This window comes from Schistocerca serialis, chromosome 1, assembly GCF_023864345.2.
Source record: "Schistocerca serialis cubense isolate TAMUIC-IGC-003099 chromosome 1, iqSchSeri2.2, whole genome shotgun sequence".
In the NCBI taxonomy this organism is placed as follows: domain Eukaryota; kingdom Metazoa; phylum Arthropoda; class Insecta; order Orthoptera; family Acrididae; genus Schistocerca; species Schistocerca serialis.
The window spans coordinates 1,083,906,228-1,083,918,404 of NC_064638.1; the positions used below are offsets into that span (position 1 = coordinate 1,083,906,228).

At 41.7% G+C, this 12,177-nt stretch overlaps 1 protein-coding gene across 1 annotated transcript in view; it reads left to right on the plus strand.

Annotated features, from left to right (window-relative positions):
- The first annotated feature begins 4,866 nt into the window (after positions 1 to 4,866).
- The window catches only part of LOC126416031 (guanylate cyclase 32E), an 809,394-nt gene continuing 802,083 nt past the window's right edge, over positions 4,867 to 12,177 (plus strand). The window contains exon 1 of the mRNA XM_050083488.1: positions 4,867 to 4,969. The gene's annotated coding sequence lies outside the window, so the exon portion shown is untranslated. The remainder of the gene's footprint in view (positions 4,970 to 12,177) is intronic.

A 12,177-nucleotide genomic window follows, 5' to 3' on the forward strand; every position in this document is an offset into this window, starting at 1 on the left:
TCTTCTCGCTATCCACGGTTTCATCCACAATCATCTTCATTTTTCTTTCTTTACAAGCAATGCGCTCGCCACCAGTTTTACATTAAATGCTGTTGGACCGACTGTCAACTGTGCGGCATCCATTTCCGACCAACTACGAGGAATTTTACGACAGTGTAATAGCTCCAGTGAATCAGTTTCGTCAAAGAAGATCGATAATATTTGGGAAAGGTCTTTGTCGAACATTTTTTACACTGTAATACGAGCCTTCCTCTGTTAACGTTAATAGTTCCATTTTTCGTCCTGTTAACTTTTGAAAAGTAATGGCGACATGATGGGTAGTTTCCGTTTACCATTCACCAACATTCTAACAGCCACAAAAGTGGAGAAAACTTCAATGGAGATCAGTAAATGAATCCAAAGCAGCCAACCAGTTGCATCAAACGGTTACTTTATTCAACTTTTGACCGTGGCTTCGACGGATGTAAACCCGTCCCGTCTTCTTCAAAAATACATGTAACTATGATTTCACATTGAAAAACCGCCAAACAACGAAGCGATCTAACATTTGTCCAATGAAAATATGCTGTTAGCGCACATCATTATTACATTATTCATTATTGAATGTGCTGGAACCTGATCAGGGCTTGTCAAGTAAGAATAGTTAATTCCCCCCCCCCCCCCCCCCCCCCAGCAGCCCGGCGGATTAGTGTCAAGGTCCGATGTGCTAGCAAGCATGTAGATGGTTTTTAAGAGGGTCTTCCACGGCGAATGCGGCTGGTTCCCCTTATTCCGCCTCAGTTACACTATGTCGGCGATTGCTGCGCAAACTCTACCACGCAAACATTTGGGTTTACACTCGTCTGGTATAAGACGTTCCCGTTGATGCGGCGGTGAGATGGGTGGCCTGTTGTGGGGCTATGAACCACTGAATGCTACGGCGCGACAAAGCCTCTCCCTCGTATCTAGGTCCCCAGTTCAATATACAACACACACATAAGAATAGTTAAAATCCAGGAATAAAATCAAACAAATGAAACGTCAGGTCATGTTATGAAATGCACGCCGACGCCACTCAAAATGTGACTTGACATTTTATTTGACTGGTTTTATTCATAGATAGTAACTATACTTGCTAGACAAGATATGATCGTATGGGCCACTATATTTCACCGTGTACTCCACGGTGTTGCCATTTGGCAACAAGGTAAAAATTTACATATGACATTAAGGGAACTACTCGTGTTTGCATAATATTGCTGTGTGGCTGTATGGAGAAAGAGTATTTTAAGTTCACAATCGATCATCTCTGCTGAAGGTCGAGTGTGCGTAAACAAATACGAAGGCAGCTGAAAGAGTGAATTATTTCTGCCACTAAGATCTCATCTAATTAGATTTTTAGGATATGTAAAATTATACTTAATAATAGCACAGACTATGTTTCGATGTTTCTGTAACTGAACGACTAATTATTAATCAATACTTTCGATTTGTGCGGTAGGCAGCAAACCTAAAATACTGAATAAATCAAAATTTCTGTTGTATTTTGTGTGTCAGAACATACTGCCATATTTTTTTCACAGAAACTAGTTTCCTAAAAAAAGAATGTGCAACAAAGGGTTATTAATGCAATAATGATGCGGGGCAACAGCACATTTTTATTCCACAAATGTCTGATCGTTTCGTTATTTGGTGGTTTTCCAATGTGAAATTTTATTTACACTTACACTGACGGGGATAAAATTGCAACACGAAAAAACATTTAATGTAAAGTAATGATATTTCGAGAATACATTTGTCTACATAACATATGTAAGTGATTAATATTGCAAGATCACATGTTCGTGTAAGCGCGAGATAAACCACGGCAACTGTGTAATGCTGGTACATTATTAATCGGTGTAATAGCCAGAATGTTGAATGCAAGCACGCAGACGTGCATGCATCGTGTTGTACAGGTGCCGTATGTCAGTTTCATGGATGGAGTTTCATGCCCATTGCACAGGGACGATCAATGCTGTTCGTGGATGACTCTGTAGTTGTCGTCCGATGATGTGCTCGATTTGAGACAGATCTCTAGTGATTGTTCAGGCAACATGTCGAGACGCAGTAGAGCATGATGGGTTAAAACAGTGGTATGTGGGCGAGCGTTACCCCGTTGGAAAGCCACCTCTGGAATACTGTTCATGAATGGCAGCACTGCAGGACCAGTCACCAGACTTGCAGTCAGGGTACTAGGGATAACCACCAGAGTGCTCCTGCAGTTATACAAAATCGAACCTCAGACTACAACTACAGGTAGAGGTTCAGTGTGTCTATCACGGAAATAGGTTGGGTGCAGGCCCCCAACTGGCTTCCTTCTAACTAATACACGGCCATCATTGGCACCGAGGCTGAACCACCCGTCATCATAAATCACAACAGACCACCACCATGTCCTCCAATGAGCTCTCGCTTGGCCGAAGTGAAGTCGAAAATGGCGTTGGTTTGGGGTCAGTGGAATAGTGCCACGTGACCGTCCACAGCCCGGTCTCCTAGCCACTGTACATTCTCGTGACCACCGCTGCCAGATTCATGTGCAGTGGCTACATTACTGTCAATTCTTTCTGCAGTATCGCAGAAGGAACATCCAGCACCTCGCACCCCTATTACATGAGCAAGTTAGTTGCTGATAATGGCGTCTTTGTCGCCTTAAAGACATTCTTGATTAAAATCTCAAAGGTAACTGACACTCAGCGTGTATTTAAACCAAACCTGATTTACATCCTTCTGGAGTGAAATTTGGTTAGACATCATCTTTCAGATGTAGAAACACGCCTTCCAAATTTCGTTTATGTCGCACAACTCCTTGGTGTTGCAATTTTTTGCCGTCATTGTATTTCTGGAGAAGAAGGGTTTACATCACTCGAAACCATGGTCAAAGGTTGAATAAAACCATCTTTTGGTGCATCTAGATGGTTGCTTTGGATTCATTTGATGATCTTTAACCGTTGCTGAAGCGCAGCCATTTTCAAAATATTGAACATCTACGGAGGTATTTATTGATGTCTACACAGTTTTGTCTTATACTCAATTTCATGTGGTAATTGTAACCAATGCTTGTTTCGGCTATACATTGCTCGTTTATATTATCCATACGTCATATGCAGCATGCCGTGGACACTTCTTTGCTGTATGCCGCCTGTGAGTTGTGGATCACGAGGAAACCTGTCTATGATACAATGATAAACTGAATTTTCTCATGTTGAGAAGTGAGAAGGAGGGGTCTGTTTTAGTCGGTAACTAGCTTCTAAAGCTAAGACCGCATAAATATTTCTTTATTTTCAACTCCCGGTTTCGAAAGAATTTGCTGTCATCTTCAGGTCCAAACAAACTTTCTGGCCGCGCGGAGTGGCGGTTTGACGCGGGAGGATCGATTCCTCTCTCTGGCATGGGTGTGTGTGTTTTTCTTAGCATCAGTTATTTTGAGTAGTGTGTAAGGTTAGAGACCGATGTCCTCAGCTGTTTGTACCTTAGGGATTCACACACATTTGAACAAACTTGTTGTTACAAAACGCGTTCGCCAACCGTTGTAGCCGAGCGGTTCTAGGCGCTTCAGTGTCGAACCGCGCGACCGCTACGGTCGCAGGTTCGGATCCCGCCTCAGGCATGGATGTGTGTGGTGTCCTTAGGTTAGTTAGGTTTAAGTAGTTCTAAGTTCTAGGGGACTGATGACATCAGATGTTAAGTCCCATAGTGCTCAGAGCCATTTGAACCATTTGAACAAAACGCGTTCATTGTGAGATGGAACCTCGTACCATGCTGTCATATTAGTGCATAAAATGTAGCACATTACACATAAGGTCTGTCAAAAATTAAACATTTGCAACCAAAAGGAACCTTGTGCACATGGCCATGTCCGTATATGTGCCGCTTACAGATGACTGTTACGACATAAATCGGATTAATGTTACGTCATAAAAATAATTAAATACTGTAAAATGTACACTAGCGTATCTCTTTACGTCTCTTTAGCCTGACAAAAAAATGGTTCAAATGGCTCTGAGCACTATGAGACTTAACTTCTGAGGTCATCAGTCCCCTAGAACTTAGAACTACTTAAACCTAACTCACCTCAGGACATCACACACATCCATGCCCGAGGCAGGATTCGAATCTGCGACCGTAGCGGTCGCGGAGCTCCAGACTGTATTTAGCCTGACACGCCCCATTCAATGTTCCGTGGACCAAGTCAAACTAACGTAAACTGATGTGCTACTGTGCTTTTTATTGTATGTAATGACTTTTAGGCCGTAACATTCATCTGTAAACGATACATATACGGACATGACCATTTGCTCGAGATACTGTTTGATGGTAAATGTTATATTTTTTACAAACCTTTGTATAATGCGGTATAATGTAGCGAGTAATATGAGAACTTCGCACGACGTTCCAATTCACAATGAGCAAGTTTTGTAACAAAACATTTTGAAGGCCTGAAGACGATAGCTAATTCTGCCGAAACTGGATGTTGTAAATAAGGAAATACTTATGCCATCTTGGCTTTAAGAAGCTTTTTAACAAATTGATGATAAAGCATGCTTTACGTTCAAAAAAATAAAAATGGAGTATTGAAACGTTTCATTTACGAAAGAAGACAATCTGTTCCTTTAATAATGTTCGTAAGGCTGAGTTTCTTATACTACTGTAGGGAGAAGACCGTTTAACGTTGGCAGTACTGCCAGCCACGACGAGGCATTGGCGACTGCGGGAGGCTCTTTTTGAGGCGGGAACGTTGGCAGCAGCCGGCGCTGTGGCGGGCGTCTGGCGGCGTCGGCGTCGGCGGCAGCTCGGCGTCGTCGTCGCGGCTCAGTGGCCAGTAGCGCGCCGGCCGCCGCGCGGGACGGTCACGCCACAGCGTCGCGACGCCTGCCTGCCCGTGGATCGCGCCATGCCGCCTGCGAGACGCCAGCCGCCGCCCGACGCCACGAGCGACCGCCGACAATAGGTGAGTCCCAGAAACTAGACCGCGCCGCACCGCACAGCTGATTAGATACCCCTATCTCCGCCGTGTTTGCACCGCGCAGTTAAAATAGCACGGCACACAAAGTGTTGGCATAACGAAGGCATTATCATTGCCACTTACTGGCCACTCTGCTGTACTTCTCACATACCCTGCAAATCTTTCCGGTTTTCGAACAGACATTAACATAACACACCAGGAAAACTGAAACGTGATCTTGTGATCTTCTGGTTTAATATAAACAGAGCATTGAATTAAAGCACAGGAATTGTTAACTAGCTTTTTTCATAAAAGTAGCCGTCTGCATCTGTACTCCGCAAGGCATTCTGTGGTGTGTGGCGGAGGGTACTTAGTGTACCACAGCACCAGTCGCGAACGATTTGTGGGAAGAAATATTGCTGGTAAGCCCTCGTGTGCACTCGAATTTCTCTAATTTTATCTTCATGGCCTTTTCGCGAGATATACGAAGCGTGATCAAAGAATAAAGTGATTTTTTGTTTTTCTTAAAGACCCTTTATTTATTGATCAACATCAAATTTGTGCCCTTCAAATCCCCCTGAGAAGTAAGCCGCTTGTACCCGCGCTTTTTTCAATGTTGGAGGTACTTCTGTAGCCCACTTATAGTTATGTTGTTCAGTTCCTGCATCGATTCCGTTTTTTGTCCCGTAAGTTGTAGCAAAACGACGTCGTCCCATAGCTCTCTTCAGTCTCGGGAATAGAAAGAATTCCTGTGGACCATGTCCGGCGACTACAGTGGCTGAGACAATATAATGGTTTTGCTGTTTGCCAAATATCACAGAAAAACATTAAGGTGTGAGCGTTATCGTGATGGGATTTCCACGAATGGTATTGCCACAATTCAGATCGTTTTGGTCGGATTGCTTCTGGCAAACGGTGCATAATTTCCGGGTGGTTTTCCTTATTGACATTACGAGCACATGACAGGAGCTCATGATACGCCATCCCATCGTAATCGACGAAAATAGTGAGAAGAATACATGTGATCGAACTTGTCCATTTTTTTCGGTCTTGGCTCTTGAGGTAATTTCACACAGTGACAACTGGACCTTGCTTTCGACGTCATATAGGTATGCCCGTGTTTTGTCACCTCTTTTTACCTTCTTTAGAAGTCGTGCAACGGTTTAGACTTCTTTCTGCAATTCCTGAGCGATTTCCACGTGACGTCGTTTTAGGTCGAAAATCAACAATTTCAGAACAAGTTTGCCCATACACTTCTCATGCCCAAAACATGCGAAAGAGCCAAAGGATATGCCGACATCGTCAGGAACGTTTATGATGGCGATTTGGCAATTTTACAGAATCATTTTCCTCACTTCTCCCACATTGTCGTCAGCGACTTCTTTGAATCTTTAATACCACTCGTAAATTCTTCTCTTACAGATAGTAGATTCGCGAAAAGTCATAGTCAACATTTAGAATGCGGTGCTGCACTTAACTCTATTTTTCAAATCGAATTTAATGCACATTTTTTATTCATTTTATTAGTAAGAAAATTTTCGCTGAGCACTCCAAAACACATATAACCTTTTCGATTGTCAACAATAAACTATATTTTCACAACACTGCAAATGCAAACGTACATCAGGAATATGTTTGCCAACAAGATAAAATAAATTTGAAAATCGGATCTACAAAGCCCACGAAACTAAATTCCCGTTAACACTGGCCATACCTCGTATGTCGGAGGAAACGGTGTATTGGCCGACTCCTCTAGGCACCTACGGTCTCGGAACTTTAGTAGTGAACACACCATGACGCAAAAGTTTGCTTATTTTGCAGCGTGTGCCACTGGAGTTGGCTGAGCAACTTCGTGACGCTTTAGCGCTTTCTAGATGAACCTGTAACGCAATGCACTGCTCTTCTTTGGAAGTTCACTATTTCCTCAATCAAGTCTATCTAGTGCGGATCCCAGACTCACAAGCAATATTCAAGCAGAGGTCGAACGAATTATCTGTAAATTACGTCATTTGTTGGTGAACATTTGCTGAGGATTCTTCCAGCGAATTTCAGTCTGGTATTTGCTTAACCTGTTTATGTGGTTGTTCAACTTTAAAGCGCTACGTACACTCTTCCAGCGACTATTCTGCAATCGTGTAGTCTAACCACACAGTGATGTGTATTTCTGCCTGTTTATCCACAATTTCTTACATTTATTCATACTGAGAGTCATCTGCCAATCCTTGCACCAAGCATTTATTTCTGCATGTCTTCCTGCATTTCGCTACGATGTTCTAGCGCTGCGACTTCTCTGTATACAACACCTTCAACCGCCAAAAGCTTTACGGAACTTCCAATGTTTTCCACTTGGTTATATAACGTTATATCATGAACAGCAATGGTTCTATAACATTCCCATGAGGCACGCCTGAAGTTACTAGTCCACAAAACATGTTCGTCACGCTGTTTACTGGCAAAAATATAATGTAATTTCACGATTTTCCTGGCTAATGTGGCCTAGAGACTGCATGGACAACCGAAAAACACCGATCATCCGATGTTCACATATTATTATACTATTTACTGCATTTACAAATCGTGGTACACGTCACGTTTAACAACCTTTCTGGATTGTTTGTGCTATACTCCCCGCTAATGTGAAAACTTATTTACAAAATTACACTTAAAACACCTTGTATTACGCAGAACTGTCAGCGTTTAGAAAATTACGATCTGCAGTGCATACCTTTTTGTAATGTATAACAACGTGGTTGCATTTCGTATCAACACAAAGCAAGGTAGGAAACAGTCGAAGAAGGAAAACTAAATTATTTTATTTTACTATAATGTTTAAGTGAATTGGAAACTATTGACCTTTGGGTGACAGAAAAAGGCTACGCAAAGGTATAGGCACTAAATCGGAAAACATTTTTGTGGAATGACTGGCCTTGTATTAGGGCCAAGAATGTACTGGGTGATCAAAAAGTCAGTATAAATTTGAAAACTGAATAAATCACAGAGTAATGTAGATAGAGAGGTACAAATTGACACACATGCTTGGAATGACATGGGGATTTATTAGAACCAAAAAACACAAAGGTTCAAAAAAAGTCCGACAGATGGCGCTTCGGCTGATCAGAATAACAACAATTGGCATAACAAAGTAAGAGAAAGCAAAGATGCCGTTCTTTACAGGAAATGCTCAATATGTCCCCCATCATTGCTCAACAATAGCTGTAGTCGAGGAATAATGTTGTGAACAGCACGGTAAAGCATGTCCGGAGTTATGGTGAGGCATTGGCGTCGGATGTTGTCTTTCAGCATCCCTACAAAATGTCAATCGATCACGATACACTTGCGACTTCAGGTAACCCTGAAGCGAATAACTGCACGGACTGAGGTCTGGAGACCTGGGAGGCCAAGCATGACGAAAGTGGCGGCTGAGCACACGATCGTCACCAAACGACGCGCGTAAGAGATCTTTCACGAGTCTTGCAATATGAGGTGTTTTTTTTCGGTTCTAATAAAACCTCATTCCAAGCATGTGTATCAGTTTTTACCTCTCTATCTACATTATTCCGTGGTTTATTAAGTTTTCAAATTTATACTGACTTTTTTGATCACCCGGTATTTCAGGGGTAAAATATTTCACATGTATTACAAACGAAAGTATTCGCATCTTTTTTTTTTTTCAGAAACCGTCGAACTATGCAGGGATAACGTGTAAACCGGAGAATCCGCAGATGGTCGTATTTTCAAACAGACTTTACAAAGAAAATTATTCAGTTTATCCAGCTTAATGTGGAGGAGTTCTTACTGTCCGCAGTTCGTGATCTTGTGATTATCGTTGACGTCCCTAGATCAGAGGCTTTCTGATTCGGTTCGCGGCCGGCCAAGAGTGTGTGTCTTGGGAGTGTGTCTTGTCACCATCATTTCATCACCATAGAAACGAATGTCGCCGAAGTGGAGTCAAATATACAGATTTGCACCAGGCTGCCGAACTCCGCATAAGGGACGCCAGGTCTAAAATGCCGTATGCACATTTCATTACTTTTTTTGACAATTCCATATATTGCCATAAGATTTTGGTACGTGAGAGTCTGTAGTTCATTGACCCTAACAATACAAGTCATTTTCCATAAATTGTATTACCAAGGGGGAGAAGTAATTTACGCCCACCGTAATTTTTTTAATAAGTGCGAAATTCGTTAACTGTTATTGAATTAAATACTTTTAAACACATACTGATGTGTAAGTGGAGCCCAGGACCTGAAAATACATTTTAGCACACAGTTAGCAGTATCAAAACACATTCAATAACGTAGAAGACCAATTTTATGACACCACAAAAAATAAAAAATAAACAATTACGTACATTGTTGTTGACTTTTACTCTCAACATACTGTCTAAAGAGATACTGACGTGTAAGTAAGACCCTGAAATTGGATGTATTGAAAAAATGGTTTAAATGGCTCTGAGCACTATAGGACTTAACATCTATCGTCATCAGTCCCCTAGAACTTAGAACTACTTATACGTAACTAACCTAAGGACATAACACAACACCCAGTCATCACGAGGCAGAAGGATATATTGAATACGACATTCATTGGAAAAGTGACACATACTACGGATTTGGAATCTAGTAGAAGAATTCATGAAAAACAACAACCAAATTTTTCAGTATTTTTAAATTTAAGCTAACTGACTAGATTACAGTGTTTCAAAAGGGAAAAATAAAGTACCTCCCACTTCCACCCATTAGTACTGAGAGGGTTAATGTTCCTAATATGTTATGCGCCGAGTATATTTTATTGCTTTGTTTATTTGTTTGAAATAGGTGTATATTTTTCACTAAAAGATTCGATCGCTTGTGAATAGATGATTACTGTAATATAACATATTTCAATGGCCTTACTGCAATATTTCGTACAATTTTCCCGATAGTACGAAAAATATGAACTCTGAGACTTCTGCATCCTAGTTTTACCCTCCTTGCGATGTAAAAATTACGTAATTGTGATGAAATTGCAGCATACCCGGCTATTTCCCTCGTAAATTCCAAGACTATAAAGAGTTTCACTGCGAACAAATAAATAAGCTTATATTTATGTATTTTAGACTGCATGCTTTGGTAGTCTTTGTCACTGAAGGCAAAATCTTTTAGGTTGCTAGGCCGCATAATATTCCTTTTCAGTATCTCATACGCGATCGACGTTTCGACGCCTCTTCTGGTCTCTTCTTCAGGGTGATCTGTTGTTGGTCGTTAGCTAACCGTAACAGCAGAAGATCCTCTAGAAGATCCTAGCAGAGGGGTCGAAACGTCGATCGTGCTCAAGATACTGAAAAAGAACATAATGCAGCCTAGCAAACTAGAAAAGTTTACCTATAGAGCGCTAACTTTTTTGAGGCACTTAGAGAGCTCAGTTATAGACAACCAAATGACGCCAGTGAATTAATTGTGCTTACACCCGTAGTCGTTTACGTGACTGATGGCACGCTGTGGTATACGGGAGTTGCCTTTCACGTTTTCATAAAAACCATGAAAGGAAAATCTGTTTGGCGTAACTTATTTGTAATGAATTACCCGCAACGATTTGTTTTTATAGGCGTTTGTTCATCCGTGAGGACATTTCAGGATGCCTGGAATCCCATGTTCAGATGTTTACTTCTATTCACGTAGCCTGAACATTATTTTAGCACTAATGACGTTGCAGAATTTTGCAACAGAAGTTTTTGACATAGCTATAGTAAAACATCGTTAGGTAAAGAAAGAATTTGACACGGTGCCCCACTGCAGCTTGTTAATGAACGTACGACCATATGGAATAAGTTAACAGTATGCGAGTAGCTGGAAGACTTCTTAAGTAATAGAACCCAGAATGTGGTCCTCGAGGGCGAGTGTTCATCAGAGACATGGGTATCTTCGGGAGTGCGCCAGGTAAGTGTGATAGGACCGCTGTTGTTCTCTTTGTACATAAATGATTTGGCGGACAGGGTGTGCAGCAATCTGCGCTTGTTTGCTGATGGTGCCGTGGTGTACGGTAAGCTGTCGAATTTGAGTGACTGCGGGAAGGTACAAGACGAATTAGACAAAATTTCAAGTCGGTGTGATGAATGGCAGCTAGCTCTAAATGTGGAAAAATGCAAGTTAATGAGGATGAGCAGGAAGATCAAACCTGTAGTGTACAGTATTACTAGTGTCCTACTTGACACAGTAAGCCGTTTAATTACCCGAGCGTAACGTTGCAAAGCGGTATGAAGTAGAACGAGCATATGAGAACTGTGATCGGGAAGGGGAATGGTGGATTTCGGTTTATTGTGAGAATTTTAGGTAAGAGTGGTTCACCTGTAAGGTATACCGCATACAGGACGCTGGTGCGACCTGTTCTGGAGTCCTGCTCGGGTGTTTGGGATATGTACCAGGTAGGATTGAAGGAAAAGATCGAAACAGTTCAGAGGCGGGCTGCTAGATTTGTTACGGTAGGTTCGAACAACACTTAAATGTTACGGGGATGCTCCGGGAACTCAAATGGGAATCCCTGGAGGTAAGGCAACGTTCTTTTCGAGAAACGCTATTGAAAAAATTTTAAGAACCGGCATTTGAAGCTGACTGCCAAACGATTCTACTGCAGCCAACATACATTGCGCCTAAGGACCTAGCACGTACGAATATATCCAAGTTTGGTCTCCCGTTATAATGGTGTACATGGATTTGATATCTCGTCGGTCAATTTTGTGAAGCAATGTCTGACGTCAGTTAACAAGAGCTTGTTTTTTTGCTTCGGGGAAACTGTCCGGAATTAAAAACTTTCATGGGAAATTGAATCTACTGCAGTGTTCTACATGACTGTATACCTTTATCTCACATGCTCAGCCTTTTTAAATAATGTTCAGACTTACGGAAAGGCAGCAGAAAAACAACACACACACACACACACACACACACACACACACAACACCTACAACGTAAATCCTAGCGCCGCAGTACAATCAAAACGAGCAATATCAGAAGTAATAAATAGTGAATATTAACTACCAGCGGGTGAGGTAGCACGAACTCTGTCCCTCTCTTTTTTGAATGTTTGCTCAGGGAGAGAGCTGAATTTCTAGCAGAATTTCAGCAAACACTTCCATCTATATTTATTAGATCACTTGCTGATTTAATCTCAACCGATCCCTTAATAACAAATTCCTAGTAGCCGGAAGCGGAATCTTAGAGTTGTTATATTCC